General features: G+C 49.1%; 1 pseudogene; it reads left to right on the forward strand.

Moving 5' to 3' along the window:
- The first annotated feature begins 8,770 nt into the window (after positions 1–8,770).
- Positions 8,771–16,389, forward strand: LOC120711654 (annotated as a pseudogene).
- Positions 16,390–23,662: the final 7,273 nt, after the last annotated feature.

The raw sequence follows: 23,662 nt of genomic DNA on the forward strand, positions 1-23,662 counted from the left end.
TATTAAGGATGAGATTGGAGAAGAAGCAGCTCTTGGCTATTAGAGAAAAGGTTGCATCCTTGCTGGTAGACATTGAACTGATTCCTTTCATGGTCTTTTCGATTCTTGCGATTATTGTACAGTTTGTTGTAGAAAGATACAATATATAGTTTGTCATGTACAATTGGTGGTTATTTATGATGTAACATTGGTGATATATGAATTGAGTTCTAATTGGTGGTTGTTTCTGATGTAACCTTTGTGATATATGAATTGAGTTATATTCTGTGTGTTTGCTGGATCAAGACGGCTGACAAATCCTAGCTGTGCTCTAGGATGCAGCCGGAACAAAAAATGAGCCTGCAGGGGGTCTCGCACCAAGGTGACGGGCAACAACCAAAGCCGGTCACCTTTTCCTATTCACCAGGTGACGGCGCCTAGAAGCACAGCCCGTCACCTTTAAAGACTACAAGTGACGGAGTTGCCCTAAGCCCATCACTTATGCACGAATCATAGATGACGCGCTCTCTCTTCTGCCCATCACTTACACTTGAATTATAGGTGACGGGCTATGTGATCAGTCCGTCACATTTATAGGACAAAGGTGATGGTTGCAGACCTCATAAGGGGGGCCTGGTCACCAAGAAAGGTGACGGTTCAACAGTGAAGCCCGTCACCTTTTGCTTAATCAAAGGTGACAGACGTTGTGCTACACCTGTCACTTGTATTAGACAAAGGTGACGGGCGTAGACCTCATACAGGGGGCCTGGTCACCAAGATAGGTGATGGTTCTCTGGTGATAACCGTCACCTTTAACTTACTTAGGTGACGGGCAAATGCCCGTCACCTTTCTGTTCTAAATAGTGACATAGAAGAAGTGACGGGCGCGATGCCCGTCACTTTAGGGAGATGACGCCCATCACCATAGGCCTTTTCTTACGTAGTGCGAGTTACATCGAGCGCCTCTTCACAACGGGCGACACGCCGTGAGCCCTCGAGACAACATGGGCCACCTGGCTCCTCTATGGCTTGGGGCATGTCGTGGAGACTGGCCGCCACCTAGGTAGGAGCAGGAGGTGGATGAAACGAACCAGGTTTTTGAAAAGGAGAACTCAACTCTCTCTATTATCGTGATAGTCCCTAGATCAGTAGCTATCACATACAGAACTCATTTCAATTACATATCACAGACATACATCACGTTTAAACATTACATGGATTTATTTATTACATAATCCGAAAGATTGTATTACGAGATTCTGAGTACAAGCCAATTGGGCTAAAAGAAAACAATCAGAAAGCGACAGCGGTAGCTAAACTTCTGGGCATCCTTCATCTTGACTCCTCTCCTCCACAGGCATCAGGGAGCGTAGCACGGGCCGTCCTTAACTTCATCCTGTGTCATCGCAGTTGATCCACGGGTCAGATCCTGCATCTAACAGTCTATCCCCAAGGACGGGATAGGTTCACGTCACCATCCATATGCAGACTTTAAGTGGATGCAACTGTATAAAAGTATAACCAAAGGATAAGGCTGGGGCTTCCTATGCAAGCAGTAAGCAAACATATACTTCAACCAAACACCTCAACGTGGGCCATTCCGGCATCCTGGACTCCCGGTCAACACACACCTTCCAAAACCCATCAAGTCGATGCGAGAACTCTCTCTCCTCGCACCTCAACTGCACCGGAGGAAAAGTAGACTAGAGGGAGGTAGAGATCAAGTAACACTACTCTATGAAAGTGAAAGAGTTGTACATGACCGAGTACGCAGCTATACATATAGTTTTCACCCTACAAGGGTTGTACACCTGTACCCACTTGCCCCCAGGCCCCGACTAAATCCGAGGCACCGGTCTACTGTCACGAAACTAGCGGCTACGGACACCATCCAGCTTTCCCAGTCTGAGGTGCGTCCTCCCGCAAGAGGTCACATGGGACTGTGAAGCCTTCTACACCCGGATCCCACAGAATCCTGCTACTCGGGGGCCATAAGGTCAAAACCCTCTTCTCCTGCACTGATACCCTATCCTCCTACAGGCTTGGTGCCGCGCATAGCTAGCTCGGACCGGGTCCACACCCATAATGGATAAGTGGCGTGCACGTTTGACATAGTTCCGTCCCCACATTCAATGTTCTCGGGCCTTATGTTGCCTAGGCGAGTATCTCCACACTTATGCGTATCCGCCGCAACGGTCCACGTTTGGCACCCATTACAAGTATTGCCCACCAAACACCGCAAAAGTTCCCGAAGGAACGACGTCCCCGAAGAGACATGCACCCTCCACTGGTGCTCCATAGGATGTGCCCAACACACACCCCAGCCCCTGATCCGAGGATTAGGCAAGTTTACTCGCTCCCGCTAGAAATCCTAGACACCAACTCCTCGTATGTGGATCTCCACTCACGCGAAGACTATCACCACATATCCCGCAAATACACATATACATGGTAGCCAAAGCATCTCATATTTCCAAACAAGGTAACATGGGAGTACAAGGAGTTCGGTAAATAAAAGGGGCTATGCAGGTTCATCTCATAATAACAAAAAGTAAAGCAGAAGTATAACTAGCAAGCAATGCCTAATAAGCATTCAATTTGTAGATGGGCGTGAACATGGTGGTTCTTCATAGTCTTCATAGGTCTCTGAGGTCCTCTGGTCGTCCGGGACATCCTCCGGGGCCTTCGGGGCGTCTAGGAAGTCCTCCTGGGTCTTCTGGTCGTCCAGGACGGCGGTCAGCTCTTTCTTATAGGGACCTAATCATAATTACATATAAATATAGGGACTAAAGTGCAAAAATGCAAAAAAAAATGCTCAGTTAAAATCCAACCACACAACAAAACCTACTCTAATAGGTATATCATGATTTTAGAAGAATTATCAAACTGATTTCATAATTTTTGGTGTTTCGATTAATTTATTATGAATTTTCTAAAGTTAAATCTTTTTTTCAAATTGATAAATGCTTATCGAAAAAAGGATAAATATTGTGAAATGGATATTTGAATACTCCCTCCGTAGTACTAGATGTCGATCTAGGCTCTAGGCCCGTTCTCGCTTCCTCGCCGCCCCCGGTCTTGGAGATGGCGCCAAACTCCATCAGTCGGACTCCATCGAGGTGGTCCCGGACTCCATTGAGGTACGGTGCTGCCGGACTCAATCGAGATATGCATCAACGAAGGGATTCGAACCCTGCCCACACAGCTCAAAGCAGGGCTGCTTGACCAATCCAGCTACGAATGATTCTTGTCTAGGGGATACCCGCAGCTTTATTTAATAAGGGCAAATACGGAAGAATATCTTTTAATTAATAACTTCTTGGTAAGCATAATCATGTCCAAAACGATATCTAATACGAGTACGGAGGGAGTACAAGGACTAACATCTTGTCATGAATTGAGCAATAAATTTGATAGTTGTTTGGCACCTAAGCATGCTCTCTGCAGCAAAACCCGTCCCTATCTATGGCGCTGCTACCAACCAGAGATGAGTGGGATCGTTTGCCACTGCTTAAGTGGTATTGTAACTCGAGGCCGTGTTACTGTATGTCTACTATTCCTCCTAATAAAACACGTGTTTGCAACACGTTCTCGAAAAAGTATTTAATACTAGGGAAAAAAGATAATTAAAACAAACAAAATTGGCCTTCTAATGAAGGCTGCTAGAATTGCTTTCTAATGAAGGCTGCTAGAATTGCTTGAGAAATTGATAACAGGCAATCCTGAAATACTTTTAATACAATATATATTAACTTCATTTCGAAAAACTATCTTGATTTATCCTAAGTCAAACTATCTAAAGTTTGATCAAATCTATAGAAAATAATATGAATATTTATGCCATCAAATAGATATATTATGAAAATTGTTGTTCCTGGTGATTCTGATGAAACTCATTCGGTATAATTGATATTGTTGTTTTTGTAAACTTGATCAAAGTTAAGGTAGCTTGAGTTAGGATAAAATTAGAATTCCAATCCTTTGAGGACGGCGACTGCCTTCTACTCTTTGCGCTAATCAATGTGTAGTATTATATTGATTATGTCACTAGTACAAAATATGCTATCGGTCCACCCCAAATATACTGGTTGCCATTGATTCTGGTACCAATACTAGCATTAGTATCGGGTCCAATGGCTACTGGTATATTTGGAGGTGGACCAAAGCGCTCAAGAGCTTTAGTACCGGTTGGTGTTACCACCCGGTACTGAAGGATTCTCCACATGTCACTTTAAGAAGAAGAAAAAAGGAATTTTTACAATAATTGAAAAAAATAAGAGTTGTCCATCTGACAGAATCATACGGTGGTCAAAGTAGGAAGTACCTGAAAGTACCTAGATTAAAATACCTGGTGGTACAAAAATATGGGACCAAGTACCAAAAAGTGAGGCCAAATACTAATTTAATTTAATTTTTATAAATACTTTCCATAGATCAACGGCTAGAAAAAAAATTCAAGGCAAAAGTACCTGAAACTACTCATTGGTACTTTACAATCATTGTAAAAGAGCTAAACAAATATGCCTATCCTAATCACAACTACTGTACGGGTGAGATGGTAAGGAGGGTACGCGCGAGGCAAGAGGATCCGGATTCGAATCTCGGCCGCCGCACATACGCGTATTTTGGGTGAAAAATTTGCGAGACTTGTGACTTCGCGTGTGCGCGAGCCTCTTCCTGGGTTTATCATTTTTTTGAGGCGAAATGCTTTAGTACCTGGTCGTTTATCTGGTGTTAAAGATCGAGACTTTTAGTCTCGATTTCCTATTACCGGTTGGAAAACTGGTACTAATACTATCTCGTGAGTGGGTACGTCTTTCCTGGCCTATAAATATAAAGGCTACGGCCGAATGAGGTTATTCTCAATCGAATCATTACAATTGCATTACTTTTTTACCTCTCAAACCCTAGCCCTTTTCCAAACCCTAATTGTTGTTCTTCGCTCGTCTCCATGGCATTCGAGGGCATTCTGAATGGCCTGCCGATCTCAAAGCAACCCTAAATCTTCAAGCTCTGACGGGTCCCTCCCGAGCTTGAAGTTTTAGGTCTACGCGAGGTCCGTAACCAGTCTGACCGGTTCGCCCCACCGGTCTGACCGGTCGACGCAAGGTTTCGCCGCTGCAGATCATTTTGACAGTCAACGCGCATTCTAGCACATCCGAGTATGTTTGACCAGATTCTGTGTCAACATTAGTTTTATATTGTCGTTGTTTCATAGACTCCTTATAATATTTAATTTCATGACTCATGAAAAGTTAGTATTCATATTAAGTCAAGATGGTTCCATCCAGATGAACCTGGTTTATCCTCTCTCTCTCCTATTCAATTTTCTACAACATCACCATGTGTTACTGTATTTAATGTGCATGAAACTCCTACAAAACCTGCGGTGGGAATAGCCTTAGGGTATTGTGTAGAGATACAGCTGTAACTATGTATCTTTGATATTCTTGATGGATAAATATTGTGGAATGGATTTTTCAATACTCCCTCCGTACTCATATTAGATGTCGCTCTAGGCTCTAGGCCAGTTTTCGCAAAGAATGTTGTCGCTCGCGGGGTTAGAGATGGACGCAATTGCCCCTGGCCTCGCCGCCCATTCCGCTTGCCAACTATTCGGCTTCACTTGGCAATAATTCTTGTCGCCTCGTTTCTCACTTCCTCGCCGCCCGCCTCCCTTCATCTCCCACAGCACGCTCGCTTAGCTTCCTTGCTTGCTCGTGCCATGGAGTCCGGCACCATGGATTCTGGCGACATGAAGGTCGGAAGCGACATGAAGGTCGGAAGCGCCATGGAGTCCGGCGCCATGGAGGTCGGAAGCGCCAGGAGGCGCTGGACTCGGAGGTCACGCCGGTCTCGGAGATATACGGCGCTAGACTCAGAGGTCGTGCCAGTCTTGGAGATGGTGCCGGACTCCATCGTGGTGGTCCCGGACTCCGTCGAGATGGTGCCCAACTCTGTCGAGTCCCTGTGTCCTTGCTGTACCTGCAACACGTTTCACGCTGGCGGCGTCTTCGGAGAAGCCTGCTTCCAAGCTCGCCGCCGCGCTCGCAGGTGTGCGCGTTGTGGCCTTTTACATGAAGACTACGATCTGCCAGCAAGGTGGTTGGATGGCATGGAATAGTTTGATTGTGAGCTCTACATTCCTGATGTGGACAAGCTTCTAATGGATGGTGACACAATACTGCTACCGACGTTATCACGAAGTTGGACGAGATCTACAATATGAAGAAGTTGGAAGATGCAAAGATGAAGCAATAAGATGCAATGAAACAACAGTAAGGTACATGTCTCGTTCAGTCGACCTAGCATGCAAAGAAAGAACAGTAAGCAATTGCTTCGGCTAGCCTGCTGCTAAGACTAACATGCAAAATAGAACATTAGAAGCTTGAGACGCGGCAAAATCGCAAGAGTCCCATGCAAAATAGCGTCAACCAAAAAAATGCGTCAGCGAAGGGATTTGAACACTGCCCACACAGCTCGAGACGCGGCTGCCTGACCAATCCAGCTACAAATGATTCTCCTCTAGGGGATACTCACAGCCTTATTTAATAAAGGTAAACATGAAAGAATACTCTTGGTAAGCACAATCATGTTCAAAACGACATACGAGTACGGAAGGGAGTCCAAGGACTAACATCTTGTAATGAATTGGGCAATAAATTTGCTAGTTGTTTGGCACCTAATTATCAATGTTGTGGCCACGTTCCTCGCAACTGCATGGGCTTGCGAACAAGTGCATGTGCTCTCTGCAGCAAAACCCGTCCCTATCTATTGCGCTGCTCCCAACCAGAGATGAGTGGGATCGTTTGCCACTGCTTAAGAGCGAGGTTAATAATTCAGCCTGCTGTTGGCAGTAAGGATCTTTGCAGCCTACCTCTCAACCCACTCATATATATAGTGGTTAGTCATTCATCATTAATATCTGGCCCATTTGTCTCTCTCACGGAATTCCTTAGTTCTCGTGTCGAAGCCGACTGTAAGCTTAGAGCCCGCTTCTCCTCTCTCTTTTCTCCTCTCTCTTCCATCTCAGCATTTAGCCTGCTTACAGTCTACTATAATACTTGCTCTAAGTGGTATTGTAACTCGAGGCCGTGTTACTGTATGTCTACTATTCCTCCTAATAAAACACGTGTTTGCAACACGTTCTCAAAAAAGTATTTAATACTAGGAAAAAAAGATAATTAAAACAAACAAAATTGGCCTTCTAGTGAAGGCTGCTAGAATTGCTTGAGAAATTTATAACATGCAATCCTGAAATACTTTTAATACAATATATATTAACTTCATTTCGAAAAACTATCTTGATTTATCCTAAGTCAAACTATCTAAAGTTTGATCAAATCTATAGAAAATAATATGAATATTCATGCCATCAGATAGATATATTATGAAAATTGTTGTTCCTGATGATTCCGATGAACTCATTCGGTATCATTGATATTGCTGTTTTTGTAAACTTGGTCAAAGTTAAGGTAGCTTGAGGTAGGATAAAATTAGAATTCCAATCCTTTTAGGATGGCGACTGCCTTCTACTCTTTGCGCTAATCAATGTGTAGTATTATATTGATTATGTCGCTAGTAGAAAATATGCTATCGGTCCATCCCAAATATACTAGTTGTCATTAGTTCCGGTGCTAATACTAGCATTAGTACCGGGTCCCAGGGCTACCGGTATATTTGGAGATGGACCAAAGGGCCTAGGAGCCTTTAGTACCAGTTGGTGTTACCACCTGGTACTGAAGGATTCTCCACAAGTCACTTTAAGAAAAAAAAATATGTCTATCCCAATCACAAATACTATGCAGGTGAGATGGTAAGGAGGATACGTGCGAGACAAGAGGATCCGGGTTTGAATCTCAGCTGCCGCACACACGTATTTTGCGTGAAAAATTTGCGTGACTTGTGACTTCGCGTGTGTGTGAGCATTTTCCTAGGTTTATCATTTTTTCGAGGCGAAATGCTTTAGTACCTGGTCATTTACCCGGTGTCTCGATCTCATATTACCGGTTGTTAAACTGGTACTAATACCCTATTTCACCCGTTACTGATTAGCCTTTCTCTAGTAGTGTGTGCCACCTAGGATATTTTGCTGACATGGCAAATAAATAAAAAAGAAAGAGACGTAATAAGGAATATCTTCTCGAGGATTCAACTGAGGTACGAATATCAACTTTTTGAAATGTACACATATTTTGGTCCTATAATGATGTAGTACACATGTAACAACAAAATTGACTTTGGTTCTGTACAACAGTCTGGTACCATGCACGCATTCACTACTAGAAACCTGAATTTTTCTGTGCGCTGAAAACCCTCAGGGAGATTATTTGTGTCTGTCGACAGGCAAATACTCTCAAGTAGGAGGAGTATAGGTTAACAGCGGAAATAAATCTGCCTATTAGTTTCCCGACAGAATGTATTTTTCTAACGTTTTTCCCACTCATAAAAAACTCTTTTGTCGGCAGGTTTTGCAAAACATACAAGACATGACATATATTTAAAATCTTCAAAGACTACTAAAGCATGTCTTGAAAGAAACGGTTTGGGATTAGCCTACTCCTAAATTCTTTTTAGTAGATCACGTGTGGATATTTTCTCAGGTCGTGGTTTGGGTAGTTGGGGGTTTTCTGGCCGGTTGCCGGCCGGCTTTAAGCACGTACCGGACAGGAAGAGAGAGCAGCGAATAATTGGCTCAGGCTCCTGCCATCGATCATCCACTATAAATAATGGCCACATCCCAACGCAGCAGGCACCATCCCAAGATCCTCGTACACCATAACACCTATCACTATCAGGCTCTCACGAAAGCCATGAACGGCGCCATGGCGAGCGCCTTCGGTAGCTCGACGAGCCCCCTCGTCCCGGCGGTGGTGGCTCCCGCCGCCTCGGCCAAGTCCTCTGCATGCCCGTCCAAGAAGACCACCACCGCCACCTACCCCCGCCGCACCGTGTGGTGCAGGGCCGCCGGCGGGCGCGACGACGACGGCCTCCTCTGGCTCCCCCGCCGGGACGTGCTCACCAGCCTGGGCGGCGTCGCCGCCGGCCTCGTCGGGTACCCGGGCCTCGCGTCCGGCGCGCAGCCAGAGGCGATCATCACCGCGGGGAGCTGCCGCAAGGGCGAAGAGGTGAACGAGAACCTGGTGAAGTGCACGGACCCCAACAGCGAGTTCCCGTGCCCGCCGCCGTCGCCCGTCGACTTCACGCCGGAAAGCACGGTGAAGCGCGTCCGGCAGCCGGCGCACCTCCTGAGCCGGGAGTACCAGGAGAAGTACAAGGAGGCCATCGCCAAGATGAAGGGGCTGCCGGCGTCGCACCCGCTGAGCTTCGCGGCGCAGGCGGCGATCCACGAGTCCTACTGCGACGGCCACTACCGGTACGACCCGGCGGAGAAGAACCGGCCCTTCGACGTGCACTTCTCGTGGATCTTCGCGCCGTGGCACCGCATGTACATCTACTTCTACGAGAAGGCCCTCGGGCAGCTCATCGGCGACGACACCTTCGCGCTGCCCTTCTGGAACTGGGACGCGCCGGCCGGCATGGTCGTGCCGCCGCTCTTCAGGGACGACTCCTTCACCAACCCGCTCTACAACTGTAACCGCGAGCAGTCGCGCCTCGACAAGCTCGTCGACCTCGACTTCCTCAACGCCCCCCACCGACGCCCCCCTCATCCCCTTCGACGGCTCCAAAGACGACAAGTACCAGGCCCTTGTTAACAAGAACCTCTGCACCATGTACAAGCAGGTACATATATTTGTCTATATATATTACATATATAACATAGATGTTCATATATAATATATACATATATGTTCATTCTGGCGTGGTATATAGCAAATTCTGTGCGGCAAGGGCGCGCGGGCGTTCCTCGGCGAGAAGCTCTGCAGCGACGCCAACGGCCCGGGCTCACTGGAGCGGATGGCGCACACGGCCATGCACGTGTGGGTGGGCCGCTCCGGCGCGCCGGACGGGAAGGCGTGCTCCGCCGACACCGGCGGCTTCCTGGGCCACGACGGCAAATACCACTGCAAGAACGACATGGGCTTCCTCGGCTCGGCGGGTCGGGACCCGCTCTTCTACTCGCACCACGCCAACGTGGACCGCATGTGGCACATCTGGTCCACCAAGCTCGGCGGCGAGGGCTTCAAGGACCCCGAGTGGCTCGACGCCAGCTTCGTCTTCTACGACGACGTCGAGAACCCGCGGCCCGTGCGGATCAAGTTCCGCGACGTGCTCGACACGCGCAACCTCGGGTACACGTACGACGTCGAGTCGGAGAAGGACCTGCGTGTTAGTATTGATCTCCACCGGGCCAGTCCAACGACTGGGCCAATCTTGACTCGCGTCCTGATCGGGGACGCCTCAGCCCAAGATGAGGCTGGTGGGCCCTCGTCGCGCAGCCCTATAAAGTGGAGGTGGGGATTAGAGGCTTGGACTATCTGTTTCACCTGCGGTCACTGTTCCCCACCGTCCTAACCCTAGTCCGATCAAGAGGGAGAGGTTGACAGCGACGGGAAGCGCCATCCAGCCATCGTCGCCGCTGCACGGCGACGCCGCCGCCCCTGCGACGTCCACTCCGGCGCATCCAAAAGAGCGCCATGGCAAGGGGCAGCAGGAGCAAGGTATTTTCCTCTACGGAAAGCTATTCAACCACACGATCTACTCCTAGCGATCCAAAATGTTTTAACAATGGCATCAGAGCCGATCTAGTGTGTAGATCGAATTGGAAAGTGGATTCAGTCATGAATCGAAAGAACCAAAGAAAGTAATTTCGATGCAAATCGAATGAAGACAGAAACCCTAACCCTTGCACAAAGAGAATCGGCGGGACCCACCTCGGGCCCCTGCCGCACCCACCATTGCCGCTGTCCCTTGAAAGCGCGGGAAAGACCACACAGAGGCGCCGGATCTCTGGCGCACAACCACCGTCGCGCGGATAGGGGCATCTGAGCCGCCGCCGTCTCGCCTTGGACATGCGCGCGATTTTGGGGCAAAGGGCACCGCCACCAGGCCGCTCGACGGCGGCGCGCTTCCGTACGGGCGAGCGCGCGCGCCGACGAGGGGGCCGACGGTGGCGCCGGCCACCTCCGCCCAGAGCCCGCCGCCATTCGGTGGTGTAGAGAGAAAGGGGGGAGCCAAGCGGCCACGTTCCGGCGGCGCCGCTCCTCCCCGGCGCCGGCAAGGGGCGGGGCCGCGGCGGCGCCGCGCCCCTCCGGCCGCCATGGCCGCCGCCGCTCAGCGCGGTGAAAGAAAGGGGAGGGAGAGACAAATGAGCTAGGGTTTCCGAGGAAACCGGGCGCCGCGGGTTTTGATCCGCCGAGGTTCGCGGCCGGCCATCGGATCAAATCCGACGGCCAGGAGAGGCTGGCGCTGGTCGGGCCGTTTTGGGCCTAGGAGGGAAGGCGCATTCCCGACCCAGGCCCAGGTTGTGGCCTGGAGCGCGGGGCCGCGGTTCTCGCAGCGCGCAGGTGGGCCATGGGCCGCGCGCGCGTGGGTAGAACGGGCCGAGTTGAGCGCTGCGTTTTGGCCACTGGGCCGAAAGCACAATATCAAAAGCTTTAGGTATTTCTATTTTTTAGAAGCTTTTTTTTTCAATGATAGTTTGATGAATTTGATGATAATTGTTCTCCATTCAATTTTACACCAATGTGTAAATTGTTTAGGAGAATAAAGGAATAAAATAATATTTCTCGATATAGAATATTCAAGTTTCCGCTGCAAAGTAAAAGTTTCATCCTCTATTTAAATTAGAACCAACGGGACAATTTATATAGAGGAGAAGAAAGATATTAGTTTAAAGTTAATTATGGTATTGTTATTTTCTGACCAACGTTGATGATAACAATATTATAATTTCATTGTGATTTTAAGTTCAATGTTAATTCTCTGACTTTTTTGCATCATAGTGATCATTTTTTTAGAGAATAGAGAAAGACAAAGAAAAGCTTATGAAAGAAAGAAAAGTTCTTCGCTGCAATATAGAAAGATAAACTCAGATGAGTTTTTCCTTGTGGGAAAAAGGAGCCTGTAATTTTAAGGTTAAGAAAAGCTTCCACTGTTGAAAGTCAAAGAAAGGTTGTTTTGGCACCATTTTACCATTGTAAGTGTCAAGTTGAGCATTAGTTTGCTTTTAAAAGAAACAAAATTTAAAGTTTATTATGATGTTGTCATTTTCTGACCAAAGTTGATGATGGCAATATTATAATTTTTATTCTTGTCATGTGTTCTATTTCTGACCAACGGTGATATAGAATTGAAAGTAAAGGAAAGTTGTATAGTTTAATTTTGACCAACGTTAAATTAAGACATACAATTCTTCCCAAGTAGAGAGAAATTAACAAACAAAAGTTGATTCCGATCAACATTACATATAAAGTTTTAAAGTTACTCAGCTGCATAGTTGAGGTTAAGAAAGAAAAGTGCTGGTTCCATTCTGACTTTTAGTTATTATGGAAAGAGATGCAACTGTTTTCGAGAAGGTTTCGGTTTCTCTCACTAAAGTTTTAGGGTCCTTAAATTTTCTGATTAAATTGGAACCAACGGGAAGATTTAATCAGAAAAGAAAGTATATGCGCATGTTTTAGTCATTGTGACTGAAGTTTTATCACTATAAAGTGTTATCTCGTCCTTCAACAACACTAAAGATAATGGTTGAAATGAGTTTGATGCAAGTTCAATTTGACCAATGTTGAATTTAACATGTATTACTAATGCATTTAAAGTTTTTGTGATGACTCACGTGCGACATGAGTATCACATAGAAGTGAAGAAATCTGGGGGAGCTTTTAAGCTATCCCAGCAATTCTCATGCACTACTATAGTGGCATATTTTGGATAGTGACTTGAAAAGAGCCGAATGACAAAAGAAAGTTTTAGCAAGTATGACTTGCAAAAGTATAGCAATATGAAGAATTCTGGCGAGTTCCTGAAAGTGTAACAATATAAAGAACTCCGATGAGCTCTTGAAATGGAACCGAAAAAAAAGGTACTCCCATTGTTTTGCATGACTAGGTCATGTCAATAAACCAAGTAATAAAAGACTCCTCGTCGCAAGTGTTAAAAATAGTTTCGAAATTATGGCAACAAGGTTTGTGCCATATTTCGAGGGGGAGAAAGATTAGAAAGACAAGAGAGATTAAGTTTTAGAAAGAAATTCCCCCACAAAGTTAAATGCGATGCATTTTAAAGCAAGAGTGATCTATTAAAGAAGAATATGACCGAAAAGGGAGTACAACGGTCATAACATTGATACCCCAATCACAATAACAAGCAAAATTTCTGAAGTTTTTCAGCTCCAAAGAGGAAGAAAAGATAGTTAAGTCTCAAAACAATCGAAAGAAAAAGGTAGTGCTTATAGCACCCTATGAGGCTTGGAAAGACTAAACCCAAACAAAAGTTATAAGATATTTCATCTTTACAATAGATGGGAGAATCTGGGACAGTAAAGTATGTCAAGAACTAAGACTTGAAGAGAAGTGGAACCGTACGTTCACTCCAATGTTCCAAGCACTACAATATGATAGAACTTGAGGTGACAATTGACTTTTGTCATTAAAGAGTGGCAATAGCCCCGTACAGAAAGCTATATGTTTAGCCATCTATTTTTAAAGGATAAAAAAATGTACGTAAGTGAAGAAGTACAAATGAAGTTGATTTCACCTCTTTTGGAGAAGCCACGAGAGGCGCTCATTAATCGAAGTGGCAAGAAGCCATGGAAGATGTCATGAGGCAAGTTCCAAAATTATTTTGGAACATAGAATAAGTTCCTAATGGAGCCAATACAGTAGGCTATAATGGGTCTACAAGATTAGAATGTGACTCCAGAGGGAATTGGAAAGTTGCTAAGCGCGATTTGTAGCAAAAGGCTTTATTCAAAGAAAATGTTATGATGAGACATTCTAATAGTCTCATGAAAAGATTCTTTTAGAATCATAATGACAATGGTAGTATACCACTTTTAGAATTGTATCAGATGGATGTTGGAGCAATATCTCCCAACGGAGATTTGTACATGAAAGTATATTCATGACATAACCAAATAGTTTTTTGTTGTGGAAAGAAAAGAACATTAGGATACTACCTGATGACAACAGATCACAGAATAGTGGTATCTAAAGTTATGTGAGAACAAAGAAAAGTTTTGGGTTTTAAGTTAAGGAAAATGCAAGATGATAAATTGCAAATATGCAAAGTTCAAAGATGGGAAATACCTTTCCCGCAAAGTTCAAAGAAGAAGGTTATTATGACCTCTAATTTAGATAAGAAAAATCTCGGTGAATACCCATTCGCTCGAGGAATGGAAATTCACTGGTATAAAAGAAAAAGGGGTATTAGGACTATCGCAAAGAGCATACTTAGAAAAGAATTCTAAAGAAATATGGTATACATGCGAGTAAGCCTACGCCTGTCCTATTGTCAAGGGTAATAGTTTTGGAATTTTTTGGATTCCAGGAACCGTTATATGATCGATCAAAAGAAAAGGTTCCATGTGCTTCAGCTGTTGGAAGCATAATTAGTGTTCAAAAGAATTTACCCTGGCATAGCGCAAGTATCCGGGACATTTTGGCAGAAGTCCAGTCCAGCAATAGATCACTGGAATGGAGTTATAGAATGTTTTTGCGATTTAGCAAAGTATTGTCAGTCTCATGCTAAGTAAGAAAGGAACATGTACTCTCAAAAAGTTGTGAGTAAAAAGAATTAAGTTTTGGCGAGATGTTCAGTGAAGCCCACAGTAGTAGCTAACACTCGCGCTTGGAGTTTTATTGTGGAAAAGCTCCAAAGCAAAATAGTTATGATATCATGGGTTATGTATACCCAAAGTTTAGCATAATATGAGGCTACAGGACAGGCAAAATGGTTAAGGAAACCATTACCCGGAATTGATAATGGTAGACAACAGCAATATACCATTCGAATGTTTTCACTCCTATGGCAACATGTCAAGTGTGCTGCCAAACACATTGACAAAAGGTTATATATTGCAAAGGAGAAAATCCAGAATCATATGAAATCATGGAGCACCAAAGTATCAAGCAAGTGCTTGCGGATCCGCTTACCAAAAGGCCTACCGCCCAAGTCGACATGGGTTTTACGGGAAGCCTACGATTTCTGGATTACTAAAGGGCCCAAAGAAAGGTTAAGGTTTTGTTTCAATACAGAAAGATACATTGTGGCTGTTAAGTCTGACGGTAACTAATAACTGTCATGATGAGGCACGCTCTACATACTGATCTGCAATGAGATGAGGCCAATAGCAAAGTAACTAAAGAGAAAGTAAAGAGTTAAGTTCAAATTGAGAAATTTTAAAGTACAAAGGTGAGATCAAGGGGGAGAATGTTAGTATTGATCTCCACCAGGCCAGTCCAACGACTGGGCCAACCTTGACTCGCGTCCTGATCGGGGACGCCCCAGCCCAAGACGAGGCTGGTGGGGCCCCGTCGCGCAGCCCTATAAAGTGGAGGTGGTGATTAGAGGCTTGGGCTATCTGGTTCACCCGCGGTCACTGTTTCCCACCGTCCTAACCCTAGTCCGATCAAGAGGGAGAGGCTGACAGCGACGGGAAGCGCCATCAAGCCATCGTCGCCGCTGCATGGCGACGCCGCCGCCCCTGCGATGTCCACTCCGGCGCATCCAAAAGAGCGCCATGGCAAGGGGCGGCAGGAGCAAGATATTTTCCTCTACGGAAAGCTATTCAACCACACGATCTACTCCTAGTGATCCAAAATGTTTTAACACTGCCGTGGCTGACCAGCAAGATCAAGCCGCTGGTGCCCCGCGGCAAGGGCAAGGACGGTCCCCTGCGGGCGTCGCCGGCGAAGGCGCTGGCGTACCCGCTGATGCTGGCAATGGGGGAGGTCATGGAGGTGGCGGCGGTGGTGGTGCCGGCGAAGCAGCCGGGGCAGCAGCGGGTGCTCGTGATCCAGGGGATCGAGTACGACCCCAACGTGGCGAACATGTTCGACGTGGCCATCGGCGTGCCCGGGGACCAGGCCGGCAAGGTGGGGCCGGACCACAGCGAGTACGCCGGCAGCTTTGCCGTCGTGCCGAGCTCCAAGGCCGGCGGCGGCACGCTGAAGGGGAGGATCACGCTCTTCATCGACGACGTGCTGGACGACGTCATGGGCGACGGCGACACCACCGTCGACGTCGTGCTCGTGCCGCGCACGGATGAGGAGATCAAGGTCCACCTTCCCCCGACGATCGAGAACCAGAGCCAGAACTAGTAGTACTACTACTGGTGGTCGATGCAAGCTCGCTCCGTACTGCTGGTCACTCATGGACGGTCGACCAATGCATCACGCTGCACTGTGGCGGCGATGGTGTCCGGATGCAAGCTAAGAATAAATGTCGTGTCGTGTGCTTGTACCATTTCGTTGCGAGTCCGAGGATCTGATCGTACGTGTAATAATTCCTTTGTTTTTAATTTGTTCTAGTCTCAAATAAAGGGTTGTGCCATCCTATCGTTTGTGTAAGTCCATGTTCAATCGGATTGTTTCTGTATCATCTTCTTCAACCTCCGGATCGAGCATTGGGTCACTCACCCATTATTCACTGTCCTATGTAAGAACCACCCTATAGTGACGGGCATCATCTTCCTAACGTGACAAGCATCGCGCCCGTCACTTCTACTGTGTCACTGTTTTGAACTGAAAGATAACGGGTGTTTGCCCGTCACCTATATGACATCATAGGTGACGGACTTCACTTAAAGACCGTCACCTTTCTCGGTGACCAGGGCCCCCCTACGATGTCTCCGTCAGTCACCTTTATCCAATATAGGTGACGGGTATAACACAACGCCCATCACCTATACTGCGCTCATAAGTGACGGGCGTAGGACAATGCACGTCACTTGGGATTTTCAAAGGTGACGGGATGTGCTTCCAGTCGCCATGACCTGGCGAATATTAAAAGTGACGAGCTTTGGTTATTGCCTGTCACCTTTGACAGTAGACCACTACAGGGCTATTTTTGCTTCCGGCTGCATCCTGGAGCACAGCCAGGATTTGACAGCCATCTTGAACCTACAAACACATAGAATAGAAGACCATTGCATAAATCACATGTCTCCATTCATATGTCACAAAGGGTACATCATAAACAACCACCAAGTGTGACTGTCGTGGTGCTGCTAACCACAGCCGGGTGGCGGAAGGCACCCGCCCTAGCCCAGAGGGTGTGTACTCGGGGGTTAGCTAGTCTTAGATCGATCTCACTCAAGAACACGATGAACACAGCAGGATTTAGAGTGGTTCGGGCCGCCGGAGCGTAATACCCTACGTCCACTGTGTGTTGTATTGCCTTCCCACGAGAGTGAGAGGGTTGCGAGAGCTTGTGTCTGTCTGTGTTCTAGCGGGCGTGCTCTCCTTTTTATATGTCCAAGGGGAGCACGTACACTGAGCGGGGCCCCGACATGTGGACCCGGCGATATATTATAAACTACACTTTGGCCTTCAATGCCTCAGATCCGGAGATCTTGTCGTCGGCTTCCGTGCGTAGCTTCTGACCAGGGATGGTCTTGAGTTGTCCTGTCAGAGTAGAGTCTAGCCTCTGCAGCCGCGCGTCGAGGTCATGATGAAGCGCCGAACTACTGACTCAGTCCACTGTAGCAGCGTGCACTGTTGCTCCAGTCAGTAGCTGGTCATCATGACTCGTCGCCCATGGGCGCGGCGCTGCGTCTTTAATGCTTGCCTTGGTAACTGACGAGCCGCCTCGGTAACTGGCGATCCACAGTGTGGACTGACAAAAGCTGCCCCATGCCCAGCGGCAGCAGAGCCTGCCTCAACCACTCGCACTTAATGCGGGTGGGCGAGGGAGCTTCCAGAGGAAGGCTTGCGCCCGCGTCCGCGTCTGCGTGACACATGGCGGCTCCAGACCCCTCCTGAGCAGCTAGCTGAGCCGAGAGCTCACGGGGGTCCGGATAGACACGTGGAGGTCCCGGACCCACCTGCAGGGGTCCGGGTCCACGGTCACAAGTGCTGAGCATTTTCACCTCTAAGACACGTGGTGACACCGGACCCGTCCCCGAGCGGGAAGCGGGTCCGGGACCGTTGGTCCGGTGAGATGGAGTTGGACCCCAGGGGTCCGGCTGCTCAGCTCCTTAGGGCGTAGTTACGGATAACTACGCGAGTCTTGGCACAGTAGGGGTGGGTACCCCAACTGCAGGGTACCGACAGAGACCCCCGGGCCCGCCTCGGGAGAGGCAACCAACCCGCAGGTAGGGCCACTACTGTGAGCAACTTGGCTGCTTCTGACACCCAGCGGTGCGCGCCGCAAGGGTCTTGTCCTGCGTCGTCCATCCTTTGGGTTACCTGCTGCTTTATCACGTTTGGACCTGCACATGACTTAAGGTAGATGCTTAGTAGCGTGCCCACGGGTCCCAAATCTTGTTGGTTGTAATCCTTTGAGATAGACAGCTAGGTTCAGTGAACGGAGCTCAAGGGGCCGGCCTTTAGGTTAAGAGAAAGTCCGGACCTCCAGGTTCCCAGTCCTAGGTACTACGGCACTCATTCACAGGAGGTGGTGTGTGCAGGCTTAGGGTACAGAACCAGGCTAAGCGGCTACACGGCTCCGGACCTCCCCGGAGAATGAGTGCGCTTCCCTGAACCTGCAGGTTCCCAGGGGTCCGAACCCCTCTCTTCCATGAGGGGTCTCGAACCAAGTCACTAACTAGCCAACTCAATTCGGACCACAATCACCGCACAAGAGTAAGAAGCCACGTGGGGGTTAGCGCAAACAGAATGCGTAGATTGAAATTGGAATGTAACATCCTTAGAGGCGAACTGAGAACAAACTTTTCCTTTATAACTAGATGTACATGAGATGTGCGATGTAAGCCAGAACACGGGTTTATGAGGCTGGAGCTGTCCGGACCTCCGGGCCCCCAGTCTTAGGTACTACGGTACTCGCCCTAGGGAGGTAGAACATGCAGGCTTAGGGTACGGAACCAGGCTAAGCGGCTACATGGCTCCGGACCTCCCCGGAGGATGAGTACGCTTCCCTGAACCTGGTTCGCAGAGGTCCGGACCCCTCCACGGGGGAGGCTCACCGGACTGGACCACACGGAAGTACTACTTAGTTGCAAAGGAAAATATTTTATTCCCTGCTGGGCCTCTAAGGGTAGGACTTACAGAGATGTAGAGTCGGGGGTGCGACCGGAGTCGGCTTTCCGCCGGAGAGATCCACCAGAGTCGGCTTAGTGCGACCGGAGTGGGCTTTTCGCCGGAGCGGGCTTGGTGCGACTGGAGTCGGCTTTCCGCCGGAGCGGGCTTGGTGCGACCGGAGTCGGCTTTCCGCCGGAGCGGGCTTCCTCTCATGAGTGAGGTATGCTGCGAGCTGGGATTTGTCGCTCCGCCGCTCGCAGCTTGTGAGGGGGCCCTTGACGGGCGCCCTGACTCTTGCCGACGTGCAGCGCACGCCGCTGCCGACGGTGGCTGCTCCACGGGCACGGTTGCCCCTGGTGCAGGAAGGCGAGAGGCGTGTGGCGCGGATAACGCCACACCCTCCGTCATCTCCACGTCGTGGTGGGGGTGGGAGTGCTCAACCACCCGAGCCATGGAGATGGGCAAGAGATGAGCTAAAACTAGCTAAAGCGCCCCTACCTGGCGTGCCAAATGTCGTGGTACTACGGACCACAGCCGGGTGGCGGAAGGCACCCGCCCTAGCTCAGAGGGTGTGTACTCGGGGGTTAGCTAGTCTTAGATCGATCTCACTCAAGAACACGATGAACACAGCAGGATTTAGAGTGGTTCGGGCCGCCGGAGCGTAATACCCTACGTCCACTGTGTGTTGTATTGCCTTCCCACGAGAGTGAGAGGGTTGCGAGAGCTTGTGTCTGTCTGTGTTCTAGCGGGCGTGCTCTCCCTTTTATATGTCCAAGGGGAGCACGTACACTGAGCGGGGCCCCGACATGTGGACCCGGCGATGTATTATAAACTATACTTTGGCCTTCAATGCCTCAGATCCGGAGATCTTGTCGTCGGCTTCCGTGCGTAGCTTCTGACCAGGGATGGTCTTGAGTTGTCCTGTCAGAGTAGAGTCTAGCCTCTGCAGCCACGCATCGAGGTCATGATGAAGCGCCGAACTACTGACTCAGTCCACTATAGCAGTGTGCACTGTTGCTCCAGTCAGTAGCTGGTCATCATGACTCGTCGCCCATGGGCACGGCGCTGCGTCTTTAATGCTTGCCTTGGTAACTGACGAGCCGCCTCGGTAACTGGCGATCCACAGTGTGGACTAACAAAAGCTGCCCCGTGCCCAGCGGCAGCAGAGCCTGCCTCAACCACTCGCACTTAATGCGGGTGGGCGAGGGAGCTTCCAGAGGAAGGCTTGCGCCCGCGTCCGCGTCTGCGTGACACGTGGCGGCTCCGGACCCCTCCCGAGCAGCTAGCTGAGCCGAGAGCTCACGGGGGTCCGGATAGGCACGTGGAGGTCCCGGACCCACCAGCGGGGGTCCGGGTCCACGGTCACAGGTGCTGAGCATTTTCACCTCTAAGACACGTGGTGACACCGGACCCGTCCCCGAGCGGGAAGCGGGTCCGGGACCGTTGATCCGGTGAGATGGAGTTGGACCCCAGGGGTCCGGCTGCTCAGCTCCTTAGGGCGTAGTTACGGATAACTACGCGAGTCTTGGCACAGTAGGAGTGGGTACCCCAACTGCAGGGTACCGACAGTGACAAACTATTGTATCCTTCCACAACAAACTGTACATGAATCACATGAATCCAACAATACATGAAAGAACTCAGTTCAAGAACGACAGTGAAAGTCGCCTTTGTCGCTTCTGATGTCCACTAGCAAGAAGGAGGCAACCTTTTCTCTAATAGCCATAAGCTGCTTTTTCTCCAAGCTCTTGCCATCTTCCTTGTCATCCCGCATATCCTAGCAAGACGTAGAGGGAGTCAAATGAGGGGTAGTTTAAAACACCATTTCATTTTATTCTTGTTAATGTGGCAATCTTTGAACTGCCAATATGAAATTCTCCATTAGAACTGTCTATAGAAGAGAAATAGTAGCTGTGTTACAATATTTAATAGGTTTGAAACATATGGTTAGATAGAAAAGAAGGTAACCAAATGGAAGATTTATGACCGCCTGGTGTAGACGGCGAAGCTGATACCCACATCGAGTTGATAAAAGATGGTTACCAACTATAAAACTATCTATAGTAAAGTACATATATCGCAAACAACTAAGCCCATTTGTGATATATCAGAAAAACATATATTGCTATAACAAAGTCATCGGTTATACGCGAGATCCATCTGTTTTATTAAAACTAAATACAAATGATTACATAGTAGATGGCCGAGTTAGATCTAGAAACATATGCTCGATTCAATAAACATTGTATTTTTACTACTAACTAGTAAAGTGCACGTGCGGCACACATGTGTTTTGATTATTTGCAATTGTTATTTGATGTTTTTTTCATATTTTTCAAACTTCTATAGAAAGGCTGAAGCAGTCGCATAGGTTTTTTTAATTTTTTTTGCCCAATTGGCCAATTATATTCTTTGTTTTCTTGAAAAAGATGATTTGCCCAATTATTGTCGCGCTGTCTCCATCCGTTCATCAGGCGAGGAGCACATCTGTGCGAGCCCCCAGCCCGTCAGTTCTCATGTCTTCTGAAGGATGTTTTCGGCCTCCTGGATGAAGTCCATGAGCACGGGCCTGTTCCTCACCACTCTCTTCATGTTGTTCTATCTGAGCAGCGCGCTCGTGGCCGTCGTCGGCGTCGTCACCGGGGGCGCTTGGGTGCGGGACAACCTGGATGACGGGAGGCTGGGCCTGTTGTACTGGATGCTCGCCGTGCTCGGCATGCTCAACTTTGTGGGGGTTCCTCTGCTTCGCGAGACGGCACGAGTACAAGCGCGAGGTACCCGCCGCGGCGGTCACGGCTATCACGGGGGTCGTGGATACAGAATTGCGTGACCTGAACCTGTTCATTCAAAAGTCTACTGAAGTATTGTAAATCAAGTAATCATGTGTATGTAGTTACCACTGGAAGAGAATTTGTATTAGTTGTTTGCAATGTCCGCCACTTTTTTTCGCTCGCGCCAGCGGCACATTGCGTGCGCGGCACCTCCAACCTGTCCGGTCGGCGACCGCAACCTGTCAATCTATCTGCTGCAGAAACATAGAGCATGTATAGTCAAGTTGCAGAAATTTTAGCAGCAACATAGAGCATGTATAGTCAAGTTGCAGAAAATTTTCAACTCCACCCTGCACTCCCTCCCCCGCCCCACCTCCGACCATGTCCCACTCCTGGTCACCGCCTCCTCCTCCGCACCGGTGGCGCAAGTCTTCCGCTACGAGAAAGCTTGGGGTCTTGACCCTGCCTTTCGGGAGCTGGTCGCTCAATTCTGGCCGCGGCCACGGAACGCCGTCGAGGAGCCGGTTGGCAACCTTGGCCGCCGCCTTAAGTGGGTGCGCGCGGAGTGTAAGAAATGGGCGCGCCACAAGGCTCGCCCCAACGACACCGTCACCGCGTGCCGCCTCGTCATCGAGCTTGTGGACCTCCTCAAGGAGTTGCGTCCGCGGACCGCCGCTGAGTTCCTGCTCCGTCGGATGGTGACCGCGCGGCTGTCGCGAGCGACAAAGGAGCTCGTGGTCTACTGGAAGCAACGATACGTGTTCAAACTTTGCAAATTTGGGCAACAAAATTCAAGTTTTGCATGACAACGGGGCGCCCCTCTACACCCACATCGCCAAAGAACACGTGCTCCACACCTTCTTCAGTTCCCTGCTCGGTATGAGCAGCCACGTCTCCTTGCCCGCGCCAGTCGTCAACCTCCTCGAGCCGGTGTCGGGCCTCTCCTCTCTTGAGGCCCCTTTCACTGCCTCCAAAGCCAAAGAAGCCCTTTGGCAGATGCGCACTGCGAGCAGCCCCGGCCCCGACGGCTTTGGGCCGGCTTTCTACAGGGCATTCTGGCCCTTGGTTGGGGATGCTGTCTTGTCATTCCTGGACGCCTTCTACAGCGGCAGGGCTGACCTCATGCGGATCAACCTGGCGCACGTCGTCCTCCTTCCCAAGAAGCAGGACGTCGCCACCGCTGATGGCTTCCGTCCAATTAGCCTGCAGAACTGCGCGCCCAAGCTTGCGGCAAAGATCCTCACCAACAGACTTCAGGGCGTCGTCCCCGCCTTGGTCTCCGACCTGCAAACCAGCTTCGTCAAAGGGAGATCAATCACTGACAACTTCCTCTTTGCCATGGAACTCCTCCAATGCTGCAGAAAACGCAAGGCCCCCACGATCGCCCTCAAACTGGGCTTTCGGAAGGCCTTCGACTCGGTGTGTTGGGAGGCGCTCGACCGGATTCTGGAACGCCGAGGGTTTGGGGAGCGCTGGCGTGCCTGGATGGCTACGCTCCTCAACTCTGGGCGTGCGGCGATCCTCCTCAACGGTGTCCCCGGCCCCTGGATCCCCTGCCGCCGTGGGCTTCGCCAGGGCGATCCCCTCAGCCCCTACCTATTCATCATCGTTGCCGATCTCCTCCACCGCATGATCGTTGACCCAGGTGTCGCGGACATCCTGCATCACCCCCTCGTCGACGACTTGGAGTGCCCGGTTATTCAATACGCGGACGACACTCTGATCCTCCTCCGTGCCGAAGAGCCACAAGTTCGCCGTCTCAAGACCATCTTGGGCACCTTTGCTGCTGCGACGGGGCTCGAGATCAAT

This window comes from Panicum virgatum, chromosome 6K (assembly GCF_016808335.1).
Source record: "Panicum virgatum strain AP13 chromosome 6K, P.virgatum_v5, whole genome shotgun sequence".
Classification (NCBI taxonomy): domain Eukaryota; kingdom Viridiplantae; phylum Streptophyta; class Magnoliopsida; order Poales; family Poaceae; genus Panicum; species Panicum virgatum.